The 10,751-nt window shown below is 41.6% G+C and overlaps 1 protein-coding gene across 1 annotated transcript in view; it reads right to left on the minus strand.

Moving 5' to 3' along the window:
- Positions 1–4,377, minus strand: part of ARHGEF26 (Rho guanine nucleotide exchange factor 26) — a 92,396-nt gene extending 88,019 nt beyond the window's left edge. Inside the window, exon 1 of the mRNA XM_085898039.1 lies at positions 4,215–4,377. The gene's annotated coding sequence lies outside the window, so the exon portion shown is untranslated. The remainder of the gene's footprint in view (positions 1–4,214) is intronic.
- Positions 4,378–10,751: the final 6,374 nt, after the last annotated feature.

Genomic DNA, 10,751 nt, shown 5'->3' on the forward strand with positions numbered 1-10,751 from the left:
ACAAAAATGGGAGACAATCAGAGAACCCGAGTGCAGCAGCTACATTCCAACCTTCCCTGAGTAAATGCTTCTGTACATTAGAAACCACCACTGCTCGTTTGCATAATTCATGGCTCCATGTAGGAAAATTCATCAAATCACACGAAATGAAAACTTTATATGTTTTGAACAATTATTTTACATATGAAGCGTGACAAGATGTTTATCTCGAATATGATACCATGACTTGGTAAGCAAGCATCCTTTTTTTAGCAGAGTTTATCTGTTTTTGATGATTATCAGGTTCCCGCCTGCCTTAGCAGCTCATCACTTTGATGCGTGACAAGTGACATGGACACACTTACATGGTTTACAGAGTGGTTGGTTCAGGTAGATATTTATCTGATGAACCTACCGTGAGCGGAGAGCACACAGGTTGGTTCAGTTAGAGGTAGGTATGTATGTACCGAAGGTACCGTGAGTGGAGAGCGCGTGGGTTAGTTTAGATAAGTATGTATGTATGTATGTATGTACCGAAGGTACTGTGAGTGGAGAGCGCACGGGTTCGTCTCGATAAATATGTATGTATGTATGTATGTATGTATGTACCGAAGGTATCTTGAGTGGAGAGCGCGTGGGTTAGTCTAGATAAGTATGTATGTATGTATGTATGTATCGAGAGTGAAGAGCGCACGGGCTTGTTCAGGTGTGTATGTATGTATGTATCGAATGTACCATGAGTGGAGAGCACGTGGGTTAGTCTAGATAAGTATGTATCGAATGTACCATGAGTGGAGAGCACGTGGGTTAGTCTAGATAAGTATGTATGTATGTATGTATGTGTGTATGTATGTACCAAAGGTACCGTGAGTGGAGAGCACGTGGGTTAGTCCAGATAAGTATGTATGTATGTATGTATGTATGTATCAAGAGTGAAGAGCGCACTGGCTTGTTCAGGTGTGTATGTCTGTATGTATCGAATGTACCGTGAGTGGAGAGCACGTGGTTTAGTCTCGATAGGTATGTATGTATGTATGTATGTATCGAGAGTGAAGAGCGCACGGGCTTGTTCAGGTGTGTATGTATGTATGTATATTTCGAATGTACCATGAGTGGAGAGCACGTAGGTTAGTCTAGATAAGTATGTATGTATATGTATGTATGTATGTATGTATGTGTGTGTATGTATGTACCGAAGGTACCGTGAGTGGAGAGCACGTGGGTTAGTCCAGATAAGTATGTATGTATGTATGTATGTATGTATGTATGTATCGAGAGTGAAGAGCGCACGGGCTTGGTCAGGTGTGTATGTATGTATGTATCGAATGTACAGTGAGTGGAGAGCACGTAGTTTAGTCTCGATAGGTATGTATGTATGTATCGAGAGTGAAGAGCGCACGGGCTTGTTCAGGTGTGTATGTATGTATGTATGTATGTATCGAAGGTACCGTGAGTGGAGAGCACGTGGGTTAGTCTCGATAGGTATGTATGTATGTATGTATCGAGAGTGAAGAGCGCACGGGCTTGTTCAGGTGTGTATGTATGTATGTATGTATGTATGTATGTATGTATGTATGTATCGAAGGTACCGTGAGTGGAGAGCACGTGGGTTAGTCCAGATAAGTATGTATGTATGTATGTATGTATGTATGTATGTATGTATGTATGTATGTATGTATTGAGAGTGAAGAGTGCACGGGCTTGTTCAGGTGTGTATGTATGTATGTATGTATGTATGTATCGAAGGTACCGTGAGTGGAGAGCACGTGGGTTAGTCTCGATAGGTATGTATGTATGTATCGAGAGTGAAGAGCGCACGGGCTTGTTCAGGTGTGTATGTATGTATGTATCGAAGGTACCGTGAGTGGAGAGCACGTGGGTTAGTCCAGATAAGTATGTATGTATGTATGTATGTATTGAGAGTGAAGAGTGCACGGGCTTGTTCAGGTGTGTATGTATGTATGTATGTATGTATGTATCGAACGTACCATGAGCGGAGAGCACACAGGTTGGTTCAGTTAGAGGTAGGTAGGTATGTATGTACCGAAGGTATGGTGAGTGGACAGCGTGTGGGTTAGTCCAGATAAATATATATGTATGTATGTATGTATGTATGTATGTATGTAGCCTATGTGCCGAAGGTGCGGTGAATGGAGAGTGCACAGATTGGTTCAGGTTGGTATCGGTAGAGGTAATATGTGTCTTCTCAACATGCCGTGAGCAGAGCGCACACTTGCGTCTTTTAACATACAGGTTGGTTCAGTTAGAGGTAGGTATGTATGTACCGAAGGTACCGTGAGTGGAGAGCGCGTGGGTTAGTTTAGATAAGTATGTATGTATGTATGTATGTACCGAAGGTACTGTGAGTGGAGAGCGCACGGGTTCGTCTCGATAAATATGTATGTATGTATGTATGTATGTATGTACCGAAGGTATCTTGAGTGGAGAGCGCGTGGGTTAGTCTAGATAAGTATGTATGTATGTATGTATGTATCGAGAGTGAAGAGCGCACGGGCTTGTTCAGGTGTGTATGTATGTATGTATCGAATGTACCATGAGTGGAGAGCACGTGGGTTAGTCTAGATAAGTATGTATCGAATGTACCATGAGTGGAGAGCACGTGGGTTAGTCTAGATAAGTATGTATGTATGTATGTATGTGTGTATGTATGTACCAAAGGTACCGTGAGTGGAGAGCACGTGGGTTAGTCCAGATAAGTATGTATGTATGTATGTATGTATGTATCAAGAGTGAAGAGCGCACTGGCTTGTTCAGGTGTGTATGTCTGTATGTATCGAATGTACCGTGAGTGGAGAGCACGTGGTTTAGTCTCGATAGGTATGTATGTATGTATGTATGTATCGAGAGTGAAGAGCGCACGGGCTTGTTCAGGTGTGTATGTATGTATGTATATTTCGAATGTACCATGAGTGGAGAGCACGTAGGTTAGTCTAGATAAGTATGTATGTATATGTATGTATGTATGTATGTATGTGTGTGTATGTATGTACCGAAGGTACCGTGAGTGGAGAGCACGTGGGTTAGTCCAGATAAGTATGTATGTATGTATGTATGTATGTATGTATGTATCGAGAGTGAAGAGCGCACGGGCTTGGTCAGGTGTGTATGTATGTATGTATCGAATGTACAGTGAGTGGAGAGCACGTAGTTTAGTCTCGATAGGTATGTATGTATGTATCGAGAGTGAAGAGCGCACGGGCTTGTTCAGGTGTGTATGTATGTATGTATGTATGTATCGAAGGTACCGTGAGTGGAGAGCACGTGGGTTAGTCTCGATAGGTATGTATGTATGTATGTATCGAGAGTGAAGAGCGCACGGGCTTGTTCAGGTGTGTATGTATGTATGTATGTATGTATGTATGTATGTATCGAAGGTACCGTGAGTGGAGAGCACGTGGGTTAGTCCAGATAAGTATGTATGTATGTATGTATGTATGTATGTATGTATGTATGTATGTATGTATTGAGAGTGAAGAGTGCACGGGCTTGTTCAGGTGTGTATGTATGTATGTATGTATGTATGTATCGAAGGTACCGTGAGTGGAGAGCACGTGGGTTAGTCTCGATAGGTATGTATGTATGTATCGAGAGTGAAGAGCGCACGGGCTTGTTCAGGTGTGTATGTATGTATGTATCGAAGGTACCGTGAGTGGAGAGCACGTGGGTTAGTCCAGATAAGTATGTATGTATGTATGTATGTATTGAGAGTGAAGAGTGCACGGGCTTGTTCAGGTGTGTATGTATGTATGTATGTATGTATGTATCGAACGTACCATGAGCGGAGAGCACACAGGTTGGTTCAGTTAGAGGTAGGTAGGTATGTATGTACCGAAGGTATGGTGAGTGGACAGCGTGTGGGTTAGTCCAGATAAATATATATGTATGTATGTATGTATGTATGTATGTATGTAGCCTATGTGCCGAAGGTGCGGTGAATGGAGAGTGCACAGATTGGTTCAGGTTGGTATCGGTAGAGGTAATATGTGTCTTCTCAACATGCCGTGAGCAGAGCGCACACTTGCGTCTTTTAACACATCGCGGCACCATTACACAGAAATCTACATATATGTTTGTACAGTTTTTAATTGAACAATCTCTGCGGGGAACATTAAAAAATGTCGCCTTCGTCGACACACATGGTATGCTACAAGACAAGACCAAATCCCCATTCAAGAGAGAGGGGACGTTTCATAATTTCAAAAGCAAGTTCTCACCCGTAAACTTTTGACAGAGTGCAGTCATGGATAGACAGCAGAGATGGTTCGCGGAACTTCTCGTGGACCAGCAGTGACGGTTGGAGTACGCGGAGAACAAACAAGTTTCGTCTGTGACTGCTCAGCGATGAGACTCCGACTCGATCGTCCCACCCGTTCCTGCGATATCCACACTTTGCTTCCACGAATTGGGTAGAGCACCACCTGGTGGGGTCGTGGCGAACTCTCACCCTCATTGTGAACACAGTTCACTTGATATACCCATCAGAAATACTTGTACAGAATAGGCATGTGTGTAATCAATACGGTAATACCAAGAGACCAGGTACTATAACTACAATAGACCTGTATAGATGTTTACCTGCAGAATAAATAAGGTATACAGTACCTGTGTATTATAAGCAAGGTGTACCTGTACAGGTGTGTTTAAATGACGAATCCACTTGAAGGAAATTATATTCCTGGTTTCATTTCAATAACGTGTATTTATTAAAATCGTCACGTCCGTGTCCACAGATCTTTGGTGATTGATCTGTCGTTGGGCCTGTGGATGCTGGAGGACTGTTATCACAGTGTCATCTCTTTGTTCATGTTTATCAACAACTCGCTCATTATTAGTCATTACAATGTATTTGTGAGTTCACAAACTCTTCTGGTAAACAACACATCCAGATATACATTTCCCTTCATTTACTTCTTTCTGTTCCTCTTCACAAGTCTTCATTTTATTCTAGAACTTCATTCAGAACAGCAAACTATGATCCTGATGAACCTCTCTTTTGCTGAATATGTTGTTGAGTTTATATATCTGCTGGTACTCTGATTGATACATTTTAACAATTAGTACACCGGCTCCCATCGAGACCTTTCTCATGGCCTAGCAATCGAGTCGGCTCGGGTCTGCTAGTCTCTGTGGGGGACACGGTAACCATATAATGCCTCAGTAACGTCACGTTTCCTCCATTACAGTTTCGTGTTAAACAGCAGTAGCGACTGTTTAAAAAGGTAATCATACGTGTCTGGATAGTAATTGTGTTGTTTATTTGTTTTATGATTTTTTGTTGAATCTTCTACGATTCCTGAAAGTAATCTTTCATTACCCAGATTCTGGAAATTATGCATCAAAGTGGATCAGGTATACAATCGCATCATCATTTGAGTAAAGTCACCCATCCCTGTAAGAAGGTTTTGTGGGAGTACTCTTCCAACATAGAAAACAAGATGGTTTTCATAGAATACTTACCCCACGCAGTCTTGAGAAGGCCTTGATGCGAGCAAACTCTTCTGGTAACAAATTTGTAATTAAAAATTGTTTTTTTCCCCTGTGGTGTAGTGTCCATCTTGTTTAACCCGTGTACCCCGCCCCATCCCTCTCCATTCCACAGATCTCCTCATGTTTCTGTTCCACACTGTTTTTCCTTCCCTCTCCCACCCCTCTTGTCTACTACTCCCCTTGTTGTATGTTCTGTGTTAGTTTTCATACGAGCTTCAAATTGTTTAAAAAAAATAAAATAATATCTCATATGAGCCTCAGATTGAAGACCAAATAAAATATGAACTGCATTGGAGTCATCAGAAGGAACCTGAACAAGGAAAAGCAAATATGAAGTAATCAGGAGGAACCTGGATAGCATTCGGGTTTCAACTGCAACTGCTCTACCCCAAACCCATCCAGGCACAGCCAAGTGAGCCTTATTTTTTTAATTATTTTATATTATTTTAATTATTTTATATTAAAACATTATTTAATATTTTCCTTAAATTTAAAGACACAGATTCAATAAATTAAATAATTCTGGCTGCCAGACCATGCGTCCGATTAGGTTGAAATTTAAAACATACCAGACGACCCGTGAACCCATTGGGTCCCCGTTGTGACAGCGGGTGATAAAACAAAATCTTTTTTTTTTTTTAAAGGATAGTTCCAGCGAACTATACCGCTGAGGTTGTTTGCATTGATCAAATAATTCCGAAGAGTACTTGACTGAATCGTGAATTGATTTTTTAATAATTTTTTTCGTTGCCCGATTTGAACGAAACTTGATATTGCGCGTCAATGGGAAAAATAAAACGGAGAAAAGAAAGTTGAAGAAATTATTGTGCGTAATCTTCTAAACACAATTTTATTTATTGATGAACACGGAAGTATTAGATCAAAATGGTGATGTTTGTTTTATGCTTAAAAATAAATCGTTCTTTGTCTATACTAAATGTTTGAGATTTTTTATTAAATCATTTCAGGAAAAAAAAAGATAGCTCCAGCCAACTATACCGCTGAGGTTTTTTGCATTGATCAAATTCTCCCGAAGAGTACTTGACTGAATCAGGAATTGATTTTTAAATAATTTTTTCGTTGCCCAATGTGAACGAAACTTGATACTGCACACTGCAGGAGAATGGTGAGTAACGTGGCCCTAAAATTTTTGCACTATCGTGTACCGTATTGGCTGTATTTCAGGAACATACATACATACATACATACATACAAGATGAGAGTTTTAGTAATATATAGATACTCCACATCACGACTTCATCATAAATTAAAATTTTCACATTATTTCACATAAGCAGTTCCAGAGGAAACATTATTTAATATTTTCCTTAAATCCAATATGGCTTCCAAACCACGAGACATATTAATAATTCATGAACACCCTGGTATTCCCAAGTCTTGAGGAACATGTTTGTGAAATTTCACCTCGATCTGTCCAGCTGTTCTGGAGGAGGGTTTATTTTAAAGGTTTTAGGGTAAATTCAATGTGGCTGCCAAACCATGTGACCTATGTCAAAAAGGTAGGGAACTTTTTGTTCATCATGGATAAGCGGTCAGACCTGTAAAGTTTTGCCTCAATCTGGTAAGTCATTCTGGAGAAGATTTTAAAAGGTTTTAATTTTCAATCCAATATGGCTGCTGAACTACGTGACCTACGACATCATAAATTTACATCCTGCCTTCTAATTGGGTAGGGGGTCACGCTTGTTAAGTTTTGTCTTAATCAGATAAGGTGCATTTTTCGATCCAAGATGGCCACCAAACCACACGACTTATGATGTCATAATTTTCACCCTCGATCCAGCAATAGGGTTGGATGATATTTGGAAAGTTTCAGATAAGCAGTTCCAGAAGAAAACATTATTTAATAATTTCCTACAATCTAATATGGATGCCAAACCATACGAGATATTAATTATTTGTGAACACCCTGGTATTCCCAAGTCTTGCGGAATATGAGTGTGAAGTTTCACTTCGATCTGTCCAGCCGTTCTGGAAAAGGTTTTTTAAAGGTTTTAGGGTCATTGTTTTTTAGGGGTTTTTGGGAAATGTTTTTAGGGGTTTTAGGGTAACTTCCGTTTCATGAGGATAAATCCAATATGGCCACCAAACAATGTGACCTATCAATTATTCATTAACACCTTGGTATACCCATGGCTTGGGGAACATGTTTGTAAAGTTTCGCCTCAATCTGTTTCGCTGTATCGGAGAAGAAGGTTTTTTTGAGTAAAAAAAAAAAAAAAAAAAGGAAAAAGAATATGGCTGACGAACCATGTGACTATGACATAATTTTTTTCTGTTGACCAATTTATCCCGAGATGACCCTCAAAAATTTTCAGACTGATCGGATGCAACATTCTACATGTCAAAATTTGACCGGGATATCACTTCACTGATGACGTCACGAAAAATCACTTATTCCCCATGGGGAGAAACTTGCCATATGCCGTTTCATTTTTTTCAAAAAAAGGACAAGGTTTTTCACACTGTTTTTAAACGGTGAAAGTTAATTTTTATTCCATTTTTTTTTAGCAATTACGCTAAGATTGATATTTCTATCAGCGAAGTGACAGGTCTTACTTTTGGTGGCTTTGAAATGAACAAGCAAGCAGCTTTGGGAGTGCTCACCGAGTGGCTTAAGCACTCAAGCAAGCATTCCAACCAGTCATGTCATGGATTCACTGGATCATGGGCTGTGGTGCTGTCGGTACCAATGCAGAAGGACAAAAGTCAAAGTCCTTGGTCCTTCCAGTCTTGCTCTATGGATGTGAGACTTGGACTCTGACCAGGGATCTGAGATGGTTGCTGAGAGAGACTCAAATGAGATTTGTTACCTGCGGCTGTATGGACATGTGGCTCGTTTTCCTGATGCTGATCCTCCTCACCAGATTCTTTCAGTGAGAGAGCCTCATGAGTGGAGCAGGTCAACAGGCCTCAGGGTTGCAGCAGCTGATCAGCATCTCAAGGAGATGGGGATGGTCAGACGGAGGCCCTGGAGTACTGGCAGAAAGTGTACCCGGTGACGAGAGGCTCCGGCACATGCTCCCATATCTGAACTGACCTTACTAGCTTTGCTAGTGGGGAGGGTGACTGTAACACCCTGCCAGACCTAAAAACAACACTTGAAAACAGGTGGATGAGCTCCCTTCAGGAGCCAATGGCTATCTACTATGAAGATGGTGTCTCCTAAAAAACACCCAATGGGGGTAGGAAAATTTTATTTTCCACCTGGCCTAGTTGCTTAGCCCCTCCTGCACAGTTGGTTTAATTACCTACCCCCTGCTGCACATGCCTGGAGTGGGCTTAATGGTTAGGGTGGTGGGCTTTGGATTCTAATGTCCTGAGTTCGAATACCACTCAGCTGTTGAATTAATACCAGGTGGGGTTAAATCGGCCTGTCATCCTTCCGAGATCGGCAACATGAGTGCCAACATGCTGGTATACTTTGTCGGAGTGGCAACCCATCCAGGATTGTGCCCAATAGCCAAGGAGCCTGCTTAAGCAGCACCAACGCTCTGCACAGAGTATGGTCCCAATCTGATCCTCCTCCACCTCCTCCACCTCCTCCACCTCCTCCTCCTGCACAGTATCCCTGTGAAGAGGCTTCCTTGTTTCAGGACGAGGTGAAGGTGTCATCAATTTTTCCTCTTCTTTTTCTCTGTAGCCCTTCACATTTAGTGGCTCTCAGCCTTACTTATGGCGAATTTCAATATTAAAAAACCCACTTCTGAACCCATCGGGGCTCGAGTAGTAGTGGCACGGTGTGATCTTTATCTGCAGGAGCATATCTACGGAAAATAGCGCCTCGGGCAAGCACTGAAATTGCGCCTCTGTCCAAACATCTGACACCCATCTTACAAATAACTTTACCATAATATCAGCTCAAAAATTCAACCCAAGCTCATTCATCTTTTCATTAACTAATTATGGCACTACATGAAAATTACAACTGCACCTTCATTGCTTTCACTGATGCAAACTGGTCTATGATGTGCTCAAAGTCAATTTTTTCAATTTCTTCTCTTTCTACACTCAGCAGAGCAAGATCACAGAGTCTGCCTTGACCCATGGAGGTTCTCAAATATGAAAGTATTAGTTTTAACTTGCTGAATTATCTTTCACAGTTGGCGATGGAAACTGTGATGTGTAGCATTATCTGAATAGCAATGCGAAGATCAGGGAAGGCGCTCTCATCTCCATACTGAACAATAAATTTGAGAAGCCCTTCAGGTCTTGATATTCTCATGCTGTCCCGACTTGATAACAACATTCTGCAATCCAAAATTTCTTCATATAGCTGCTGTCCATCAACATCAGAGCTGTACAATTCGCCCAATTTTTCGCACTTCTTTAGGTCGTTGCTGTCGGCGCCGTAACACAGTCCCTCGAAATCGAGGAGGAACCCAAACTTGGCGCCAGTGTCATGCAAACGAGCGAACCTTTCATCCATTTCTCTGTGAAGATGCTCGAGTGTTCCCTTCATGACTCTTTCCATTTCCTCCTTGGCTGTTAACCCAGAGTCTCTGGAGTTTTCATCAGCCACTCGCTTATTTCGTCTCTGACATCTTTCAACTTCAATATTCCATTCTTGACAGAGAGCGAGTCCTGCTCAGTGGTGCCCCTCCTTCAAGCGGCGCCTAGGGCATATGCCATACCTGCCGTACCTTAGGTACGCCACTGCTGAAACAACATACTGGTCCAGCTGTCCATCATCTGCCAATTACATGTCTTACTTTATTGTGTTTAATGTCATTATAGTTACTGCAGGTAGTGCAACGCATCAATGTGTGTGCCATCCCTTGAATGGATGTTAATACTGGGCATGCTGTCTGCCAGCATTGTCGTTGGTGGACGTTAAAGATCCCTCAGTGTTCTTCGAGAAGAGTCGATTAGGCTATCGCTGACACCTTAGTCAAATTCCAAATTCCTGCCCCAACCTACAGGGGCACTGCATCAGTGGCACAGACGCGATGCTACTCGCAGCTGTGTGCTGCATACGAAAAAAGAAGAAAAATAATCATCATCATTCTCGTACTGTGCATTGATGGTTCTCCCACGTTCAACAAAATCCACATCATTTAAACCATCGAGGTCTTAAAATACTTGTCATAAAGCTTTTCCGATGATGGCTGACCTTTGAAAAAAATTTTTTGCTGTTGGGGCCCAAGAAAGTCTCCACTCGAAATGTAAACCTCAAACCAAACTGTAAACTCTCTGCAAGTTCTGAATACATATAGAAACAAAGCATAAGGTAGGCCTTAAAA

The sequence above is a fragment of the Eptatretus burgeri genome, chromosome 10 (genome assembly GCF_056783735.1).
Source record: "Eptatretus burgeri isolate ZD-2024b chromosome 10, Ebu_testis_v1, whole genome shotgun sequence".
Lineage (NCBI taxonomy): Eukaryota > Metazoa > Chordata > Myxini > Myxiniformes > Myxinidae > Eptatretus > Eptatretus burgeri.